This window comes from Manis javanica, chromosome 9 (genome assembly GCF_040802235.1).
Source record: "Manis javanica isolate MJ-LG chromosome 9, MJ_LKY, whole genome shotgun sequence".
NCBI classification, from domain to species: Eukaryota; Metazoa; Chordata; class Mammalia; order Pholidota; family Manidae; genus Manis; species Manis javanica.
The window spans coordinates 2,890,338-2,913,275 of NC_133164.1; the positions used below are offsets into that span (position 1 = coordinate 2,890,338).

Below are 22,938 nucleotides of genomic sequence, written 5' to 3' on the forward strand. Positions count from 1 at the left end.
GTACATATTTCATGCATACAACTCGATGGGTTTAAGGGCAAGTATACACCCATGAAAACATCTCAGCTATCAAGGCCATAGACATAACCATTGCCTCCCCTTTATTATTAGTCTGTACGTGTGTGAAGAATACTTAACATGAGATCTACCCTTTCAGCAAAGTGTAAGTACACAATACAGCACTGTTAGCTGGAAATGCCTGCTGTAGAGTAGATCTCTGGAACGTATTTAACTTGCATAACTGAAATTTTGTGCCGTTTGACCTTTGCTTACCCATCCCCCACTCCACGCCATAGACCCTGGCAACCACCTTCTGCTCTCTATTCTGAGTTTGACTTTTTTAGATCCCACATGTAAGTGAGCTCATATTCTCACCTTTCCCATGAACCTGTCTTGGCCTACTCCATCCCATAATGATGTCTCTCAGCTCTGACTTCTTGTAGGAGAGGCGGTCTCTTAGACTCATTTGTCACCTAATCATATGCTACGTAATCAGATGCTGCATCATCTTGTTTCAGGAGACTTCGCCGTATTTCCTGAACTGAGCAGCCTCTGTCCGCGTTAGCTGCACGTCTTTTAATGCCCGGTGTTCTCATACAGCTTACTCCGCATTTTTGCTGGATATACACATGAATGAATGAATGAATGCATTCTTCCTTCCCTCCAAATCTCCCATCTTATCTCCTTATCAGTTGTTGATTTTCAATAGGAGTTAATTGTAAAAAAAAAAAAAAGTTAAATAAATTAATCTTTATATTTCCAGTTTTCAAATTAACTGTTTTAGGTGTTCATTGGTAGGCTGAAAGCTGAACTTCAAACTACTTTTCCCATAGAGACACTATTCAAACTGGAGGTTACAATAGGATTCCAAATCTTTCTACCTAAGACTTAAGTTCCGTTAAGCAGTTTGAAAATCCAGGCAGATGAATGGTCACAGGAAAGAAAGCAATGCTATGTAAGACCTATATATAAAAAATGAATTAGACTACTTCCCTTTCTATTTTGGGGGGTGAGGAGGAAATACTCATGCTTAAGATAAAACATATTTCATTATAAGAAAATAAAATGATAGGCAATTTTGTGGATTTTTATGTATGTTTAAAGATACTGGATGTTGACAAAAAAGTGTCTTTTCCCCAAATATCCAATCTGCCCCAATTAATGGCTTTCAATTTCTTTTAGATGCAGGATTATCATTGTCACTGTTTTCATATTTATCACCTTTAAGTGAAGTCTCTTTTGCTCTGGATCAAAAATGGAAAGAAAAACATTCATGAAGTGCGGAATGCGTAAATGAACTACTGGCTGTTTCTTACAGCTTGCAAATGGAACATTTTTTACATTTTTAATGTAAAATATTTAAAAAAAATTAAAATAACATTCCATATGACATGAAATGACATAGCGCTTGAATTTCAGCATCCACCAATAAAGCTTTATTAAAACACATCCCGAATCATGTGTTTATGTAGGTATTGTCTGCATCTGCTTTTTGTGCTACAATGCCAGAACTGAGGGGTCAAAGACCCCTATTTCCCTGAAAGCAAGAATATTTACCTTCTGGCTCTTAACAGACACTGTTTGCTGACCCCTGCTATGCAGCAGTAAAATTAGCAAGTAAGCGAGACTTGCAAGTATCCTGTGGAGTGCAAAAGGCTAAAATCAAGAAGTATATGCCATATAATCTAAACAAAATTCATCTATATTGAGATAAATCAGAGGAGCGGTGACCTCTGGGGTGAGTAGGTGTCTGGGTGCTGGTTATGCCCTACTCGTTGACCTAGGTCCTGGATGAGGGGATGTGCTCCTCAAAATTCTTGGGCACTTAAGATTTGTTCTCTTTCTGCATTCATGTCTTACTTCTGTCTTAAAAGACTACTTTAAAATTTTAAAAGTCTAGGAAGAATACAAGAGTGATTACAGAGAGAAGTACAAACAGAGAAAAGCAAAGAAAATGTGTGCTGCAGAACAGATAAGAATCAGAACATGATGCTACCCTCCGGCTGGCTGGCTGTGCCCCCACGAGGAGTGACCCAGGGGCCGGGAGGAGCGTGCCAGCCTGGTCAGCCCCCTCACAGACAGTAACTGGCATGATCACCACCATCACCCCAGCCAGCAGATAAAATCTAATCTTTGTTTAATGGAAAAGGAAACGAGTTGAGAAAGAGCCAGCATCCTGTCCAGTGACTTCCAACTTGTGTGGAGAAGATTTATTTTAATCCAAGAGGAAACTATGGTTTGTTCATCCATCTTCTGAAAGAGCAGGAAAGAGCTGGTGCGGAAGAAATCACCAAGATTCCTTCAGTGACTGCCTTAGACGGCCAGGGAACTTGACCAGCTTTCTCACACCTTGGGGCATTTTGACAAGAGTTTTGGGGGACAGAGACCCTCTTTGCATCTGAACATTTATATCACTGGAGTTCTCAATCCAAGGCACTTGAATATTCAGTTTCTCACTTGTTCCAAGGTGGTGGAGGTGGTGGTGTGATGTTTTTCCAGTCTTAAGGTGAGATGCTTTATCCATATGTGGATTCTATAGCCATTTTAATGTCCTATAATGTGAAGATCAGCTTTCAAGAAAATAAAACACACTACTGAAAAAATTGCTAATATATTTAAATTACTCTTGATGGTAAAGAGAAAGGAAGGAGACTTTTTCTGTCTTGACATGGAATGCACTTCCAAGATTCCCTGTCAGGATCACCCCCATGTGGGCCTGAATTTTGTTGCCAAGCAAATCAGCAGGTGAGAAGTGGGCCTGAAGGAGACGCGACTGTGACGGAGCTTACAGGAAAATTCAGATGGTTGAGCTGAATTCAGGATAATAAGAACAAAGTGACACCCGAACATCAGACTAAGTGGTCGTGGTTTGTGGGAGAGTCTAACATGAACATTTGTGTTTGTTTCTTGTTATTTACATGTGTGCGGTCTGTTCTGATGTGGGGCTTGGGGTAACATTTGGTACAAATCCCTGGTCAGAATCTGTACATTAAAAAAGTCAGCTCTACAGGACAGTTCCAGAAACATTTGGACATTCAACATGTCCATAAGTTATGCCCACATTCTCCCTGTAGAAACTGGTGACGTGTGCAGGCGGTTTCCAGCCCAGGGGAGACCGCCTTACATGTTGGCTTTATCCTCGACCTCTTAAAAAAATAAAATAAAAAGTCCACAACAAACCCCCTCATGTTTCAAAAATTAGACTTGTCTCCTGCCTTCTTCTGCTTGTGTCTCTTCTAAGCAACTCACTGTGGTGTATTGTCACTACGTGTTCAGATTCAGAGGTGTCAGGTGAGTCGCACCTCCCAATCTTAGTCTCCTTGCTGATGAACAAATTGCACGCTGGCATGCGTTTTGCTACAATACCTTCATGTTCTTCATTCACTTCCCAAGAATCCACACCTTCCCATCACTTTTCCCATGTGATCAATAACACAAAACCAAAATGATCTTTCATGCTTCTGGAAAAATCGCCATCACTATGTATGTGGGAAGAACACACCCCTGGTCACCTCTGAAGACAGGCCTGGGTGAGGACCAGGAGGCGGCATGTGGCTCCCTGCGTCTGGCTCATCTGTGGGAAAACTGCACCTGCACCACTGACAGCCTGGACGCTTGCCACCACTGATGCCAGCCAGGTGGAAAGACGAGTGCAGCTGTGCATCTCTTGTTGTTGAAGGGAATTCACTACAGAAACGGAAAGACCTTTTCTTTGATCCCAAATAGGTCATGATAACAATGCAAACGGTGGTGATGGGTGAGTGGCAAATTACAGTGTCCAGACGTGATTGCCCAGGAAATGGCCTCTGAAAGAAGCCAGGATCGTCCAAAATCAATAAACCAATGCCAGAAGCACCACACCTTTTTATTTATATTTTTCATATCAATGACAAAGGTGCTATGCTGGTGAGAAGTCGGTAGGCATCACACATTCAGGCTCATGCACCAGCTTACGCCAGTGCTGACGGACGACACAACAGACGTTGATTAACTCACGGGCACAGTTGAGACCGTGCCCATCAGGTGAGGCACTTGACAGCCCGAGGTACTGAAGGTGCGTAGTGAATGTCCTTTGGGCCATTATTTGCAGATTTGGGGTTGTCTGATTCTCACAAATTGGGCAGCAAATTGACTCTTTCCCCCCAGTCAGTTTAGTTACAGCATGAGGTCTGGCCTATTAATAGCTGATATTCTTGTTGGGCAAGTAAGTTGAATGCACTGAAATCCAAATTGGCTGTTACGATGTAGACGTAGGAGCATAAAAAAGAGAAGCCACAGAGTGTTCACGATGCTCATATTAGTCCACACCATCTCTTTATAGTAATAGAGTATTTGATTTACGATGTACCAGTTGACCCCAAGCACTGTCTCCATCTCTGCGTGTTGTCTGTCAAGTTGTTTTGTTCATTGCGTTTTCCCTCTGTGCTTTCTCCCCTTACTCTATCCTTAAACAGGAACATACTTTTATACATAAGAAGGTGTTGATATTGAAGATACACTTTGTTAACTCAGAAGATCTGGAAATTCCTTGGGGGTTAGGAGGATCCTTGCCAGGGTGCCCAGTGGGGATGATCAGAAAGGATGTTCTCACCAAGGAGGAGGATTTGCAGGAAGAAGTGCCCACCGCAGAGGGACCGATGGTCCATCCTACACATGGGCTGTGAAGGGGAAAACCTGTCGCAGTGTTGCTCGGGAACAACCAGAGGAAGATGCTTCTACACTAGACGGATGCTAGGATGTATGTACTGATGGTCTGTGTGTGCATCCCTTTGATTTATCATTGAGGTTGGGACAGAAAAGAATCTGAAGAAAATAACCTTCCTTTGACATAACATTCCTGAAGCCCCTACCTAACGCTTCTGTTCCTTTGAGAGAAGGAAGGATAGAAACAAGGGGTGCCATCCTCTCCACTCAGTCGCTGATTGCCATGATAATCTTATCCTCAAACACCCCCAGACACACCCAGAATCATGTTTGGACAAATGTCTGGGATCCCAAGGCCCGGTCAAATGACACATACAGAGAGCCATCAGACTTCCCGACCCAAATTCCTAGCTCCTTTGGAGATATTTTAATAGTTGAAAAAGAGGGTCACAGCTCCTCTTCATGTCTATCTTGGAATATATTGGGTACATTAGGAAGTGGATGATAACCGCTGGCAGTCTGGAGTGTGCGCTGTGAGTAATCATGTGTGAGATTAATGAAGTACATGATATAAACAAGCAAGTTTACAGGAGGCTTCTACGGTCTTTTGCACATGAAATAACTGCAAGTACATCAAATATGATTTGGCTTTCCAAATAAACGGACACACATGGGGCGCTCTACACCCTGGATACACAGATTTCTCTCTGAAACAGCCTTAGGCTAAGATCTCATTGAGCCAAGTGTTGTTGAAATTTTTCTTTATACTGTTTTTCCTTTCTGGGAGTAAATATCAGAGGGGAAGATAATTCATATGTGATCTTAAGTGTCTGCCCAGTTTCACAAGATAAATCACTGATGCTCCAAAAGAAGGCTGGGTGCAGCACTGGAAGGTGAATGCTTCAACTCTCTGGTCGCTGACGATCATAGGCCTGCATGTAAGAAAGAACTTTATGGAGGAACATGAATGCACGTGTGCATGCACACATGTGCACATGCTCATCGTGCACACAAGCCCCCCCCCACATAAATGCACACAGAGCAACCACAAAATAAGAAGGGCAGGGAAAGATGGCAGTTGAAAAGCAATGTACCCCCGGGACTTCTACTTTTCTGACACAATTTTCATATCAATGGGAAAATAGAAAATGTGAATAAGAGCTTGTTTTTCAAACCTTAGGGAAGATTCTATCTTTACCTCCAAATCCCAGTGTATTCTGCGAGAGCTATCAATTTAAGTAGGCTTTTAACATGAAACTCCTAGCTCACCTTTCCTTCAGGTGGGGAATGGCTTATGTCACATACATAATAGAATCTCTCCTCTTTGCCTATATCTTGAATGTTATAGAATTCTATAGCTTTACTATTTTAAAGTTGGAACCATTACCAAAAACTCAAACCTTTTTCTTCAGATAAAATGCTCCCCACTTCAACAATTTCCTTTCTCATCCCTGCAGCTGCTCTGAAGTTGCCTGCATGATTGTACTAATTTAAATTAATTCTTTTGTACAGAAATGATACTGGCTAGGTTCTTTCTTTCCATCATTTTAATAGTTTCTAAATGTTACTTCCCCTTAAGCTTCCATCGGCCACTAGCCAGATTTGACTAGTAACTTCTCCGTCACTTCCACACAGCTTAAAATCCATCTTGGGCCTTTATCTGTGCTTCTTGAGATGTCCCACCAAATTGCTTCCATGTAAGGGGGGTGTGCTTTCTGTTTTATGGTCTGGGATTAGCTCAGTACTTTTATGGAGTCTGTTTCTACGTGTACGTATGTTACTTGTCCACGAAGGGTCTGTCTTTGATGGGAGGATCTAGACTAGATCTATGCATTTTGAATAATGGCATCAGGCCCCTCCAATATTTCAAATCAATGCTCTCAATGATAATAAAATGGAATTCTGTAAGAAGCCTCAGTTTAACAGCCATCAGTCAGACTTAAAACAAAGATCTTAATATCATTCTCAACCATAAAATCAGTTGTTACTTAAATTAATTGTGAGCATGACTCATTGACGTGATTCCCCCCGATGACTTCATGGCACACATACTGCTTTCTGCTCATCATAACAGATGTGTTCCAGCGATGCTTCTCCACAGGGTGCCTTACCCAGCGGTGGTCCAAATGTGTAGAACTGGGGTACTCCGCAGAAAGAGAAGGGCTGTTTCTGGGCCCCATTCCTTCTTCATTAAGGTCTTGGCAGCCTTAGGACTTCCCCACTAGGTCTGTGTGAACAGTCTGCTCTACTTGGTTATGAATCTGTTCTCTTCTTTCTTCTGCAACCCTGTTACAGATTCTACATAAATCATGAAGTTGGTGAGGGACAGGGAGGTGTGAGTTCATTGCAAACTATTGTAAAAAGGATCACCATGGTCATTAAATAAGGTGCATGGCGACTGCAGGGCAATGGAGCTACACCGCTGGCCCGTTAGGAAGGCGCCAAAGTCCTCTGAGAATGCTGCTGCCACTAAAATGCAGCTCTATTCAGAGACATTTTCCAGTCATTTCCAAGGAAAATCCCTTTACTTATATTTCCTTTAACACTATATTTAGCTTCAGTGCTGGTCACATGTATTAAACTGGCATCAAAATATTTATTGTTTCCAAAACTCATAGCCTTCCCACAGTTTGATGATCTCATTCCCTCAGGATATTCCAAAGCATGCCGTACCCTCGGAAGAGAATTTGTGAAAGATGAGTTCCAAGAACGTTTTGAACAAAAGGACAGTTGGGTTGGAAGCATGGTCTACCAGGGAATCACTGGGCCATTGGCCAAGCAGGGTGGAGCTGTTTCAGTCCAGCTCCTGTGTTTGTTTTGAAAAAACATTCTACTCTGTACAATGTACACCAGGGTGAGTGAGGAGCCGTGGATAAGAGCCAGTGCCTGGAGGGCAGCCAGGCTGTGTCCACACTCTCTCGGATCACGAGCGCAGCTGTGACTGAACACGTGTGACTTTCTCTAACCTGCCCCGGTCATGGGCCATTACAGATAGATTCAGAATCTACATCTAAATACCTGGATCTTCCCCACTGTCCTTAAATGAAATAAAAAATAGATCCCCACCCCCCACCCGAAGGTCCCAGGAAAATGTCCGGTAGCCTTCTGGGGGGAAGCCTACCTTTGGCTGTTGTTATAGGATCAGCACATGCCTTCTGAGAGCAGGAATGCGGTCAGTCTGACAAACGCAGAGAACCTGAGGCGTCCTACAAGCGCTTCCTCTTTGTGTTTCCCTCTGGTAGGTTTTCACGGGAGCCTGTGTGTGTTTGTTGAGGGTGGATCTTTGTGATCATAGTTGATTGAAAAGGTTAAGGAGGAGGAAGAGGTGGTTAAATCGGGCAGGAAAGGTTTCATTGACAAATGCAGGTGCGTTTAAAGTAAATTTTGATGTTCGTTTTTATTTGTGGGCTTAGTGACTTCTTCAAATGATTTTTGACTGCATCAGGTTTTTAAAAAAATCTAAACTAATAATAATATGACGGTGATGCCAGTAATCTTGGCCAATAGTGTTAGGGTCATCATTTTAAAGCAGGCTGCTAATTCACGTCTTTGCCTTTATTTCCTTGGATGTCCAGACCCCTGCGCAGTCAGGGCAGGCTGTCTCATTCTGAACACAGAACAACTCTATGGAGAAGGAGGGCGACCTATCCGTACCTTGACTGTAGAAGGCAACTGAGACCCAACATCTCAAGGGCTTGCCCAAGACCCCGAGGCTGAGGGGGCAGGGCTGGAGGTTGGAACCAGGGTGTCTCCCTCCAAAGCCACACGGGCTCTGTTCTCTGAGGCAGAGGGTTATCCGGCTCTGTCAAGAGGAATTTCCTAAGTGATTCTGGTCTGCACACAGATGCACTGTGTCAGGTCAGTGACGTGTCTCGCTTTTAAAACAAAACAATATCCCTCACAGTTGTCCTCTTGTGCGTAGATGGTGGCAATTTATTGTTTGCCAAGGCTTCTATCTCCTCCCTTTCTGTGTTCCATTGAGATCATGGAAATGCAAAGTAAATAGCCATGGAGTAAAATGCCTCAGAGAGTATTTATTTAAGAGTATTGTTCCAGGATATGCACGGAGATAAAGACTTTGTGTGATGAATGAGTGGCTCCCGAGGCCAAATACCAAGCAATCATTTTCTGTGCCCTGCGTGTCCTGGCCAGAGGAGGTCCACTACCTCTCCTTCAGGACGTGCCCTTAAAGAGGGTCACCTTGCCAAGGGAAAGCCGGGCCTCTGAATCCACAGGAGCAGGCAGGAGCTCAAGGAAAGGAGCATAGGAAAAACCCCTGGGCACTGTCCGTTTGTCACATGTCAAGGGGCAAAGCAGACAAACTAAAATCAGTTCAAGATCGAGCAATGGGGAGACCCAGTGTGCCTGCTGAGCCAGCATGCAGGGCATCAGGCGGGAGGGAAAGGCCCGCCTGGAAAGCGCAGCAAGGGGCAGCCTGGCAAGTCCTGCCACCGGACAACGGGCAGCAATAAGCTTGCTCCTCCTCTCGTCCTCTCGTTCTTCAAGGGCCCAAGGAAGGGATAGCAGGGCTTGCTCTCTGTGCTGTGCAACCTCTCCGAGAGGGCAGGGAGGGCTGCTGTCCGTGTGCTGGTGGAATCTGTCTCCACGCTCCCCTGTCCTCCGCAGATGAAAGCCGACGCACACGCAGACAGAACACCGAGAGCCTCGTTTGGAATGAAATACAAAGCAGGAAGCACACAAATGTCTCTGCATATTTAATGATTATTGACTTTTTAGATTGGTTTGAAATAAAAGCTTTCTGGATGAAATACAGATTTAGAAGGATTACTAAAAAGTGCAGCTTGCGCACCACACTTACTTTACATGAATTCCTCGCATTTATGCATTAAGCCCTACCATTCCCCTAATTTCCCATAGACATGTATCTGCAGTGCAAATTGTTTTACTACTGAAAATGCCATCGATGCAACCTAATGGTATAATGAGCAGAGTTTTCATAACAGACCTATGTATTCACAATTGCATACGGAATGGGCTGGAAGGTGCTCGTGAAGAAAACACAATTAGGCAAGGTGCTGTCTTCTCCAGGGACCCAGGCTCATTGTTTTGCATAATAAGAAGGTAAAGAATTGAGTTTTATTGATATGGGAACACATTTCATTGTTCGTCTGATTTAAAATCTTCACCAAGTGAGTGGATTAGACCCCCCATTTCATTAAAGCAGGGTTACTGGCCCTGCTTCATTGTCAGTGTCCTGATTCGCCCTGAGAATCACTTTCCATATAGCTTCTTGTTACTTAATTATTACAGTGGGTAGTGAACATAAAACTTACATGGATCTCTTGCTTTGTAAAAATACACAGAAAGCATGGTCTTTATGTATGGGGTGAGGATATAACAAAAGACTGTCTTCTTCTTCTTTTTAATTAGATGCCTAAGTGGGTGAAACCTTGAGAGCTCACATACGACTTAAGAGATTTTTCATTAGTCACATGATTTTGGTTGTTCATACATATCACACCAGCTCTCAGGTCAGATGGATACTAAAGAAATGCCCATTGCATAGATGGGAAAATCGAGAGCATTAGATCAGTAACTCTCCCACGAAGAGAGACTGCAAATTGAAAAACCATGAGGATCGGACATGCTCCCGGCTTCTCATCGGCTCCTAAACCCAAGTCAATTAAAACAGTGGCAACGGGTTGCAATCAAAGTTTTTATTAATTGATACCACATACGGTGTTTTCAACTTCTCCTCTCTTGTTGTGGACCCAAGAAAGCCTTATTTGTTTCTCTCCTGAATATTCTGTCCCACTTGGACGCTTGCCTGCTTCCCACAGATGATCCCTCACCTGTTGCTGCGGGCGGTGCAGCTGCCAGTGAGCGCTGGCTGCTCCAGGCCGCCCCCAAACCCACAGGCATGGCTGCCAAGGGACCAGAGGGCATACCTTCCTTTGACATGCTCTGTCCCTTTTTCTATCTATCCTGGGAAAGGAACACTTGCTGGTAAGTGTGGGAGAGAATCTAAGGCACAAGAGCACAGGGTCTGCCTTGTGGGGCTGCTGAGGGTGGAGAAGGCACCACGCGCCACATGCTACGGGGGCCCCTCCCCACCGGTGAGGCCACAGAGCTGGCCAGCTGAGATTCCTTTGGAAGGAGCAGGGTGCGGACACCCATCCATTACCTCATTTAATCTGCAGCCCACAGGTCCTCGGTGTGAAGTGCTCTGGAAGCAATACAAACCCTGAGAACAGAACTGCCGCTACCTGTTCCGGTTCAGCTGGGGTGGGGCCCAGCCTGGTTTACCACCCTGGTGATGTCCTGTGCGTCCAGGATGGAGAGCCCACTGCCCAGGCCCTGAGGGGGAGTGATGTCCCCAGCTTGCAGAGGCTGCAGGGGCCCAGAGAGGCCCTCTAATTAGTGCAGTCACACAGCTGAGTGCCGGAGCTCTGACGGCAGTCCTGGGCTTTCTGAGCCCAAAGTCAATAGCCGGCAGTCAATAGCTCTAGACTGGCTGAATTCCAGAACCATCCAAGAGGATTCTACAAGGATTGATGCCTGGACCCAGACTGACATCAGGCACCCTTATTTTCAAAGTCCCCCAGATGAATCTAATATGAAACTGGATTTGAATACAACCTCACTAATCTGAAAATGACCACCTGCATCAAAATTCTGTGGGGTGCCTGTTAACAGCATTCATTCTAGGAAGCCACCCCAGGTCCCCCGGATCAGAATACACAGGGCAGAGGCAGTATATGGAAAAGGATGTTCACACACACACACACACACACACACACACACACACATCACACACACACCACCCCCCATACCTACCCACACCACACACATACACACACACACACACACAAAGTCACAGCTAACCACACGCATACACATACACACACACAGATGTCTTTTGTGGTTGACCTGTGTATTAAAAGAAAATGAATCTGGTGTCTCAGAATACACTTATTTTTAGACTGAAGACTCATAGCAGAAAATTGCACAGGATTTCTCATCTATCAGCAAAGATATCTAAGTATAGCCGTGTCTGTCATTCCCTAGCAGGCAGAGTTGTGGGTCTGTCTGAAACGTTTCTAATTTAGATTAATCTGGCTCTATTCTTCCTCTTCTGGCCAGTTAGGGCAAAATGGTAAAATAATCTTTGATGCACATTTTCTGAGCTCATTGACCCAGAGAGCAGGGCAGGAGAGAACAGGAAACGGGCACAGAGGAAGGAAAGGAGAAGGCACTGCTGAAGACAAGCACGAATGGAGGCTGGGAGCAGCGGCCCGTGGGGATGGCGTTGGAGGAGGGGAGCCGGGTGCGGCCGGGGGGCTGCAGAAAGATCTGGAAAAAGTGCATCAGGAAAGAGGAAGAGCATCCAGAGTCTCTTCAGTTTGGCCTGGTTGCCTCTTATTTGCTCTGCAACAGTCCTGGGAAGGACACAGCACGTGTGCCACCAACTGTAGGTGGCCAACGAGAACGCCATGGGTCAAAGGTCAAGGGCCCTGCCAGGTTTGTCTTGCCAGGAGGGGGTGGCAGAAACCAGAATCCCAGCCTCTGCGGGCCTTTTCAGTTTTGCTTTCTGTTCATCTCAGCTCGTGGAGGGCACGGGGGCCGAGTGCAGAGGAGAGTCGGGTGGGCCGCCTGCACCCGCACTGATGCCGCAGGCAACCCTCGGGGCCCCGCCGACCCCGGCCTCCCTGTGCCCAGTGGCGCCGGCGGGGTGCTGGGCAGCGGCGTCCCCTTTTCTTTTTCTTGCTGAAGGAAAAGGTGTTTCGAATGCCCGGTCCCTTGCGTCTCTTTCCCTGCTTGGAAGTGCGCATGGCCCGCCCTCCATGGTTGTCTGTTTCTCCGCATGTGCAGGAGTTGGAAGTGTCTTCTGTAACTGGGCTTGAAGACATACCACCTCTGTCCAGAGCTCCGAGCAGATGGAGGTTTGGGAGTGAAGATGGACACGAACTTTAACCAAATGGAGCAAAAGACAGATTCCAAGTAGGCAGTCAGCACAGAGCCGGGCAAAGGACCTAGTATATGAGGGGTCAGGCTTTGCGCCGTTTGGGAGCGTACCAATAGCTTTGATAAATTTATCAAAATTGACTGCCCTTGTACTGTTCACCATGTAAGAACTTATTCACTATGTAAGAATTCGTTCACCATGTAAGAACTTGTTCGTTATATTTCAGAAGATTGGAGACTGATGAGAATTAGGCTTGAGATGGATTAATGATTGTGCATTGAGCATTGACTCCCCTATACAGAATTTTATTGTTGTTAACAACCATTTGATCAATAAATATGAGCGATGCCCTCTCAAAAAAAAAAATTTATCAAAATTGAACACATTGCCATGTCCTGCACGCGAGATGCACAAGGCAGAAACACCTGCCCCCAGGTTGGGTGATTTTAGAAACTTCCGTTCATGGTCACTGGACCATTTTATGTGCCTACACTTGTCCCATGCCACGGATGGTGGCATAAAGGAAGCCGTAAGATTATCATGTTTTCCTCCCCTTATCTCTAATGCATGTTTTATGGGCCAAAAGTCCTGTCATCTGAGCAAGGCAGGAGTTAAAAACAGGGGCACAAAGATCCTGCTGTGTGTGCAAGTCTTAGAAATCTGTTTTCCTGAACAAACAAGTTAGTTGAAAGAACAAAGTCTGAAAGTGAATCATAAACTCTTGTTTTGTTAGAGCAGAAACTGTTTTTGAAAACATCTCTGTTGGATTTGGGGGCACAGATGGGCAACGGGAGACAAGAAATTAACTAGAAACTTCCAAGGAGGGGTTAGGCCAGCTGACAAATCAGGTCTGTCTTGTCTTTCCTTTTTTAAATAATTTAAAGGCAAAGATAACATAAATTTTTCAACACATTGAAAGCATTGTCTATGATTAAGGGCTTCAAGTATACAGCTTTTGTTAGCTCTCACATAAATGAGTTTAATATACGGCTAAAACATCCTTAATATAAAAGGTTTGTCAGAGGCCCAAAATGAATTTTTAATTTGGCTTCATAGGAATTAATGTAAGCAATGTGGTGATGACTTATTTCTTTTAACATAAATCTTCAGGAAGTATGAGTTATTGAAAATTGTGTAGCTGAAAGAAATCCTCTGAAGTGTTTATTATCTGGGCGATGGTATTGCTCTATTAAATAGGAAAGCAAGCTACATTAAATTTAAAATTCTAAATACTTTACTCTGAGGCAATACATGCAAACACTTTATTTTCAGAACAGTAATGTATCTATTGGGACCCCTTTGGACATCTGAATGAAATGAATATTTCACTTAGAATGTGAACATACTTGTTCAGACTAAAGACTATTTAAAATTTGTCTTTAACACCATGATCTAGGGATTACACCTAAAGAGAGCAGGATTGTATTTATACGCATGCTGCTTGGGAGATGTTTGTTCATAAAAGTTGCTGACTTTGAAAATGTACAACAGGACTTGTTGCAGCAAAAATAAAATGCCAACTTGAGTTTTAGGCAAAGAATTTCAAAAGCAAACTGGAGATGACTTTCCTGAGTTTTCAAATAAGTAGATTAAGAAAAGTTCCTCACTTCTGGATAATACATAAAACCATAACAACTTCAATTGTTTTGGGAATCCCTGAATCAAACTCTATTCATTTCTATTCACCTCTGACACAGGAACTGACCAGTATTTGACAAGATCGAATGAATAGGTGAATAGACAAAAGCATGAATTGGACTCTCTGAAATCTTTTTTTCTGATTTACAAAATCCTTGATCAGTGTGACCCCCCTGTTGCAAGCATGGCCATAATTAAAAGTCAGGGAACTGAAAACATAATTCTAGCTACATGAACGCTGAGTTTTCAAAGTTATTTTACCAGCTTCTCATTTTTGGTTATCTAGCCATGTGAGCACAGGCAAATCCTTACTTCTGCTGCAGGGGATGAGTGCCACAATGTTCTAGAGAGCGGGCAGGCATGGCCGGGCCCCAGTGAGCATTCCCTGTGCCCCGTGCTGCGCGGGACCAGCTGGCTCTCGGGCACAGTCCCTCTGAACACTCTGTGCAGGTGCAGCACGGGTGTGATTGTGTTTTCAGGGCAATGGTCCTCCTGGTTACACTCTGCCAGGAATCTGGGCTCTTTTCCCAGAAATACTGCTTTTCCAAAGGGTAGGTAAATATCCCCTCCCATTACATGGAGGGTTAACGAGATAACCTGAGAATTGCAGGCACACACCCAAGGGCAGTGTTGAGGGTGCATGTGAAGCACGAACGTGTCACGAGGAAGACTGGGGCATGCGGGACACCAGACAGATGACGGGACAGGGCAGCCCACAGACCTCTGCATGAGCCACAGACAGGCTGCTGCAGGGCTGCAGCAGCAGAAGGAACAAGAAGTAAGCATGTCCCAGACACCCACAAATGTCCCAGGCACCCACAAATGTCCCAGGCACCCACAAATGTCCCAGGCACCTACGCTGTTCATGGGGATCTGAGGGAACAGGGGAGGCTGACAGGGGGTTCTGGGAAGAGGTCAGGTGGGTAAGGAGGCCCACATGCATGCATGGATCATGTGACATGTTGGGGCACAATGACAGAGAGCAGAGAAAGAGTGGTTAATAAAACAAGGTCTGTCTTCTCAGGACACAGCTCAGAGAAGGAGCCAGATAAGCAGTCAGCGTGTGAGGCCAGTGAACTCGCCTCAGTGCAGGTACGGGCAGGGAGGGGGCTCACGCAGGGGATACCTAACCTTGCCAGGGATGCGGGAAGTCTCTGCCCAGGAAACAACGTGAAGTTTGTCATAGAGATTGAGAAATAGTTTTCTAGATGTAAGTGTAAAAGTTAAGTGCATTCTAGGCCTGAATCAGTGAAAACCTTCTTGAGGCATATTGAGGATTTCAGTGTGAAGGAGCACAGGTGCTGTGAGGGGAGGGAGGGGCTGCACGGGAGCGATGGGACCCACCAGAGGGCTTGGGCAAGGCTGTAAAGGGAAGCACGGATTCCTGTGGCATTTGGATTGACTTCCGTGAGACACGGTGTGTGCGTGCGTGCGTGCGTGTGTGTGTGGTGCACACACATGCGTACTGATGCTCGTTCCATCCCCTGGGAGTCAGAGCAGCCCCGGAGGAGCAGACTGAGGGAAAGATGGTGATTTCTATTTGTGCATCTTTCTGTGCGGTGGGGCCTCCCTTAGAGACGGCCAGAGGCAGAAGGAATTACAAGGGTAAGGGAATCTTTAACAGAATGAATCCAGAGACCCCCAGGCTGGCACAGGAAGGAATCCCCCTGTGGGCAGGGCAGCTGGGGCCCAGGACTGAGCCGCCGTCCCTCCTGAGAGGCATGCACACCACCTCTCAGCTCCACCCGGCCAGGCCCACGCTTGTGTTTCCCGTTCTCCACATCACCCAAGGACAGAACTTGGACTATCTGCATGGACATAATCTAAGGCCAATGAAGGACATGCCAGAGAATATTCCCCAGAGCTTTCCATTACAAATAGTTTCTCAAACACTGTATAATATCTGAATATCATCAACTGTAAGCACATGTGATTAAAAAAATTTTTTATTGAGGTATAGTCAATATGCAATATTATATTGATGTCAGGTATACAACGCATGCTGAGGTTTCCCATTTTGACATCTCTGAAACTTGTGTGCACCTCCTGGGCACTGACGGCCAGGCAGCGGTTCCCCTAACTGTGTGTGACCTTAGCCATTATTCCTATGACATGATGGGACAGTGAAAACCCCTCTGTATTCAGTCAACAAAACACTTCAGGGATTAAAAAAAAGCTCATTTGATGATTATAAAGGGATCAGTGTCTCAAGAGAACATAACAATCCTAAAAGTTTATGTAACTATTAGAGCTTAAAAATACACGAAACAAGAACTGACAGAGATGCATGGAGAAACAGAGAACTCTGCAGTAGATTTCAATACCTATCTCTCAATAATTGGTAGAAAAAATAGAAAATTGGTAAGGATGTGGATTTGAATGGCACTACCAACCTAACTGATATTCATAGACAATTGGAATACACAGTGCTTGCAAATACACACACAGAACATTTATGACATATTTTTGGTCATAAAAAAAATAAATGAAAGCATATTTTCACACAAAGATATGGAAAGACATGTTATAGCAGGTTACTTTACAATACCCAAAATGTGGAAGCAACCCCAAAACCCATCAAAGGCAAGGGGATCAACAAGCCAGTCTAGCCACACAATGGAAGACTGCTCAGCAGTAGGTAAGCAGATCGTTGATACACAGCATGAATGAGTCTCAACATAACTGCTGCAGGAGAGAAGTCAGATTAAAAAGGAACTTGCATGATTCCACTGAAACGAAATTCTCACAAATGCAAGCTGATCTGTGGAGACAGAAATCAGATCAGCATTTTCCCAGGGAGAAGGGTGGGGGGTTTGAAAGGAAGGAAGCCAGGGAAGGGCAGCCCAAGGAGAGGAGGAAATATTTGCAGGTGGTGGATAACTTCATGTTTTTGATTGGATGATGGCTTTGCAGATATACAAGTATGTCAAACTGTATACTTTTAAGATATGCCAAGTTATTTTATATCAATTACACCTCAGTATGTTACAAAACTCAATAAATAGATATCAGAAATTTGAAATGAAAAGAAAATCTTGGCTCATTGTTTAATTGGCAGTGTTTTCCTTCCGTTCCTAATGATACACAAAACAACGGTGCCTCTTATATTAAGGGGTGTGTGAGACCACATCTAGTACAGGTCTGCTCTTCCCCTTACACATCCTTGGTAACCAGTGTCTGAGAAGACAAGGGACTTTGCAACATAAAACAGATTTTTCAAGTAACAGGCGTAGGGGATAAACAAGCCAGTCTAGCTTTTGACTAGAAGGGTAGTCAAAGGTCTACAGATGGAGAGGAGAATCTAGACGACCTATTATGAAGTGGGACTTCCTTTTCAAAGTACACAGGTGTCATCTAACTCCTGCCTGTTTGCCTTCCCTGATGACAGCTAACTCTCCAAATGCAACACAAAGTCCTTGACTTGTCTAATATTTACCCAGGACTTCCGCTACAGCAGTAGAAAGGTTTTTTGAGTCTAACAGGGTCTGGAAACATGAAGAGATTCTTCAGCTTGAAGTTGGGGTGGGGGTGCTCAGAGAGGCAGTTAAAAAGTAGGGAAGGGATAAATACACACACTGGAGGAGGGAGAGGTTAGAGGGAGACAGGTCAGCACTCCAAAGAGGACAAATGTGACATTTCTGAAAAAGTTGCCTTCTACATCTGTAACGGAGTGCAGAGAGCATCAAGTCAGGAAAAAGAACTAATGACACTTAACCTGACTGCCTAGAGCGAGAGCCACCCAGTCTTTTCTTGTGTAAATTACCCGAGGCTTCTGAGAAATGCGCCTACCCTAAGTTAGATAACTAGAAGTGGGCAACAGCCAGGGAACGCCTGGGGATGTAACCCGTGATAAGTCACGTAGACATGCTTGGGCAAGCAAGAGATAACAATTGAAGCGGCCAGGCAACTGGCGCGTTCCCTAAAAAGGTTACAATGTTTCCCATTGGTTACAATATAGAGTGTGTTTTAAACCTATTAGTTGTAGAACTGCGCGGGCTTTGGTGTAACGGCTGTGAAGATCCTATATAATCAATACCCAAAGTTGCTTCTGGGTGGGCAGCTCGGACTCGGCCTGCGTGTCAGGGGAGGTGCTGTCGACCCCAGCTTGCTGGCTGAATAAAGACTTTGCTTGGATTTTCATCTCCGTGTCCGTGTGTCTTGTTCTCTGGGAAACCCCGGAGTCCTAGACCCTAACACATCTTACTCCACTGATGGACAGTGACCACAATGGGGTATGGAGGGGGGAACGCGATAATAAGGGGGAACGTGGTAACCACATTGTTTTTCTTGTGAAACCTTCATTAAGAGTGTATATCAACGATACCTTAATCTTTGATATAATTGATATAAGAGTGTATATCAACGATACCTAAAAAAAATAAAGAAAAAGAAGTGTTGTCTTCTAGGTTCCTTCATTAGATGAAGGACTGACGGAGGAGAGTGAAGAGAAGATGGTGGACAGGGACGGAGCAAGTGGGTGGACCGTCCCTCCATGAGGAGCCCAGGGCCCAGGCAGCACCTACATTCATGTGGGTTGTTTGTGATTTCCATGCATGACTATGTTACCTGTCTAATGTCCTATTAATCACTGATAATATAGTAACACATGATTTTGCCATTTATTATAATAACTTCAATTTTAAGAAATGCATATCTTTCTTTTCTCCATAAGGGAATTAAAGCACCTTGCAAACAAAAACAAACAAAAAAAACACGAAAACACATGAAAAACTCAGTGCACTGGAGACAAAACAGAATAAAGCAGCTAGTGCATAAATACCAAACTTTGAGCATTGTGTCGGCCGCAGGGATGGGGAAGCACAGTTCTGCGCAGCCTCTGTCCCCCGTGAGGTGAACACGGTTCCTGAGGGCAGGAGATGGCTTCCTCGTCTCTAATCCTTCCTGGAAGATTCAGATGCTAACCTGGACAACTTTATCACAACAATTTCACGACAAATACACAAATAGTCTTCATTTGCATATAGCTTGAGGCAACGTCTAATAAAAAATCAGACATGATATTGAGGCACAATTTCATTAAACATTAATTTTATCTAGTCATGATGGGGCCCAGCCACGGCACTTAGAACATCTTGATTAGAGCACCCTTAGGTTACCTTCCTCACTGCTGCTTCCCCGACAGCAGGCTTGGATCTCAGCTGATCGGCAGGCGGTGCCCATCACAGCCCTGCGCCCGGAGCACTGATCATCTTAATAGCTAACTGGGGGTGGACACACAAACCTTGGCGGCCAGATAAACAAGCGTCGAGTTCATTCTTCCTTTAAAAAATTAGAGAATACAGCAGGAAGGCCGCCCCATGAGGCACAGACGTGGGCCGCAGGGGCAGCTCAACGCGAAGCCACAGTTTCTCTCGGGAAGCAGTTTGGGGTCTGTGCCAGATTGCTGTTCGCCGACAGCTCGCAGTTCGTGCTGCAGTGCAGTGGTTCTCTCGTGTTGTCCCCGGTCGCCTCCATTCATCATGACCTTGAGTCCTGTTGGGAGAGCAGACTTCTGGAGCCTACTCAGACCTGCTGAACAGGAACATTAACAGTGGGGCGCCTCGCAGAGGCAGGAGTCTGGGGTGTGATGTGTTCCCCAGCTCCTCACAGACACTCAGAAGTCCAGGTCTGACCCAGGAGGTTAGAGCCTGGAAGAACCTCGGAGCTGGTGTTGCCATTTAGGCCGAGAGGCAGGACCCTCCCTTCCCTTATTTCTGTTCCTTCTCTTTCTTGCCTTTTTCATTTTTTCCTTCCTTTCTTCTTTCCTTGAGCATTTATTGAGCAAATACTATATTCAAGGCTGCACACAAAGTCCTTAGGCTCTGAGATGGATGCTCCCTGGAGCACAGGATGTCCCCCAGGATGGCTCCGGGCCAGTTCTGCCAAATGCACTGAAATAACCTGCCCTGCAGGCTTTTGAGCTTACCCCTGAAGTGCTGGGGAAGGTTCAGCCCAGATGTCTTTGCTTTAACTTGATGAATATTTTTTGAAACTAGAGAAGAACTAGAGCCATTTGTCTCTTATGACCATTCCTGGTCTACCAATAAAACTCTGGATTGTTCCTGTTCTAAGTTCCAGGTTTCTGACCCTGATGTAAAACAGGCTTTATCAAGCAATTCACAGCCCAGGTTCCCCTCACCTGTGCTACATGATCGACCAGGACCTGGGAGAGGCGAACCTCATGAAAAGTGTCTCTGAAACTTTGCCTCTTTGGTAAAGGAGAGAAAGAAGAGTTGCATAACTTAAGCCCCGGGACACCATGGGTGTCATGAGAATTTACATTGAATTCTTATAATGCGCAATTCACAGACTGCAGAAATTCAGGCAACAGCAGCCATTTCTTGCACACCCATTACTTTCCAGGTTCAGGATGAACCTCTGGGAACTCAAAGATGAATAGCATTTAGTTCCTCTCCTTCTGGAGCTGAGGACCTAATACTGGGGACAGGTAAGTGCATGAAAAACAGACACATACGTGGTTCCTCTGAAATCGCTGCCAGTTATGACCGCATATTAGTGTTTATTTTCAATCTGTACATCAGTTGTAGTTTCTGGAGCCTCTTTTTATTCTGTTCTCTGCCTGCACCTCTCAGGCTGCCAAGAGTAAGGGTGTAAGTGCAGAAACCCAGCTGCCTTTGGAGCCCAGTGGCTTGTGCCAGGCAGTCAACACTTCTGGGCTGGCTTCCTGTTTCCAGCACAGTGTGGGGACACCGGGAGGACAGCCTCACTTTCTGGCTGTGTTCTGGTGTTTCTGTTTGCGGTTGCAATGGAAGTACAGAGGTTTCAGAAGCAAAGCCTCAAATTGCTAATCAAACATTTATAAGTTGGCAGTCATTGCAATGGGACAGCATATATGCTGCAATGGGTGGCCAGGCAGAGCCCTGGTGGGCTCATGATGCTCTCCTCCATGCAGAAAACATCTGGTGGTCAGGTACACAGAGGAAAACACTCCTTCCGGGCAGATTCGATGTCTCTTTCTCTCACTTATACCCACGGTCAGCAAACTGTCGCGTCGCTGCTGATCTCCTAGGCTCCCTTCATGGCAGGTACAGCCTTTGTGGCAGGAAGAACCCTTTGTGGTTCTTTGTTTATTCTGCCTTCATTCATTCTTTCATTCATCAACTTAGCAAATATTTTGAGGACCTTCCAGGAGCCAGGCCAACAGGAGTATTCAGCTGGTACATAAAGGTATGGCTGTCCAGTTGTAAAATAGCCCTTACCTGCGTGTGCTGGGTGACCAGCTCCTGCTCAGCTACCCTGGAGATTAGTGTGGCCCCATTGGGATCCAGAACCCTAAATGTTTCATGAAGTGACATGGTGCACCCGCAGCAACCCTCTTACATCCAGCACTACAACTCTGGCCTCAAAGGCAACTCAATGGGCAGAGGTGTGCGTTGTGCCACTGTCAACATTGAAGATAAACATTGCTTCTCAGTGAAGAGGGGATTTGTGACAGAAAGACCAAGGTAGAAGGGAAGATAAGTTAATTGGCTAGTGAAATGCTTCTCCTCAGACTGCTGCCTAATGAAGCATCATTTCTTGTCTTGCAGCATTTCCACTACCCTGCACCTCTTCCAAGACCAATTTTGTTCCAAAGGTATTTGTGAATTAGCACAGATTTCACAATGGTTGTAGATGGATGGGGGAACAGTTTGCAATATTAAATTAGTCAAAGGAATCCTACATGTGTATGTAGGTAGGTCTTACTGCTACAAGGTTGAAGCCCAATGCCAACTTTTACATGGGAACTCAATGGGTATTGAACACAAAATTGTGAATTACTTGTAGTGAAGGTAGTTAAGAAGAGTTTTATTAAATTTTCAGAAGCACATTGCAGCTGGTCTGAATATTTTGAAATCTGAAATTTTTATAATATTCAATTCACAATGTAAGATTTTGCTATTTATTAACTTAAGGCTTGTACTTTGCAGGACTATCATAGGATAATTCCTGTGCAAATAATCCTCAAATGAGTTTCTAAGGAGGCTGTTTTGACCGTGAACAACATAGTTCTATTTTTAGTTTCATTTCAAATTTCCCTGTTTTGAAAAATGTAAAAGGACTAAAGAAATAATCTGTGGATCCAGCTACTGATTTAAGGGGGAACTGCTATCTAAACCATAAAAAAAAATCACTTAAATGATAAAATATTTTTTATTTTCTACAATAATAGTGATTAATCTCATATGACCACACTATACTGTTCAAATGTGATATGTAGAAAGAGTGATATATTTTCAAACCTATGAATTGCTTTAGGAATATTATTTATAATTTCAGCTTCTATCATTTCAGCAGTGTTGTGTATTTCCAAATTGAAATAACAAAAATTGCTTCCAGAGATCTTAAAATTACAATAATCCAAGAAAGATCATTGAATTTATTATTACTGTCTGTAGAACACAAAATATGTGGAAAACTTCATTATGGCACCATGATTAGTGATTTTTTGGAAATAAAGGCAAGGAAAATTTATGAAATAAATATGTAGTAATTTTCTAATTTTGCAAGTGACAATTTTATTAATCATACAAACATGTCTGGCTTATCAACAGGATATCTAGACCCATGCATATTTAATTCATTTTGTCACTATAAAGATACAGTTGTTAAGGTGGAGATAGATTGCATTTATTCAGCTGTTTGTTAGTGTCTTAGTCCCTCGGGGCTGTTGTAACAAAATATCAAGGACAGGGTAGCTTATAAACAATAGAAATGTGCTGCTCACA

At 44.4% G+C, this 22,938-nt stretch overlaps 1 long non-coding RNA gene across 2 annotated transcripts; it reads left to right on the top strand.

Moving 5' to 3' along the window:
* The first annotated feature begins 7,464 nt into the window (after positions 1-7,464).
* LOC108390024 (uncharacterized) lies at positions 7,465-14,679 on the top strand. Of its 2 annotated transcripts, XR_005063122.2 has the most exons (4): positions 7,465-7,882; positions 8,220-10,611; positions 10,806-12,126; positions 12,478-14,679. It is a non-coding gene; the product is annotated as an uncharacterized lncRNA (long non-coding RNA). The 2 variants fall into 2 exon arrangements; XR_005063121.2 differs by lacking the exon at positions 10,806-12,126 and having other exon boundaries at positions 7,559-7,882; positions 12,478-14,672.
* The last annotated feature ends 8,259 nt before the right edge of the window (positions 14,680-22,938 follow it).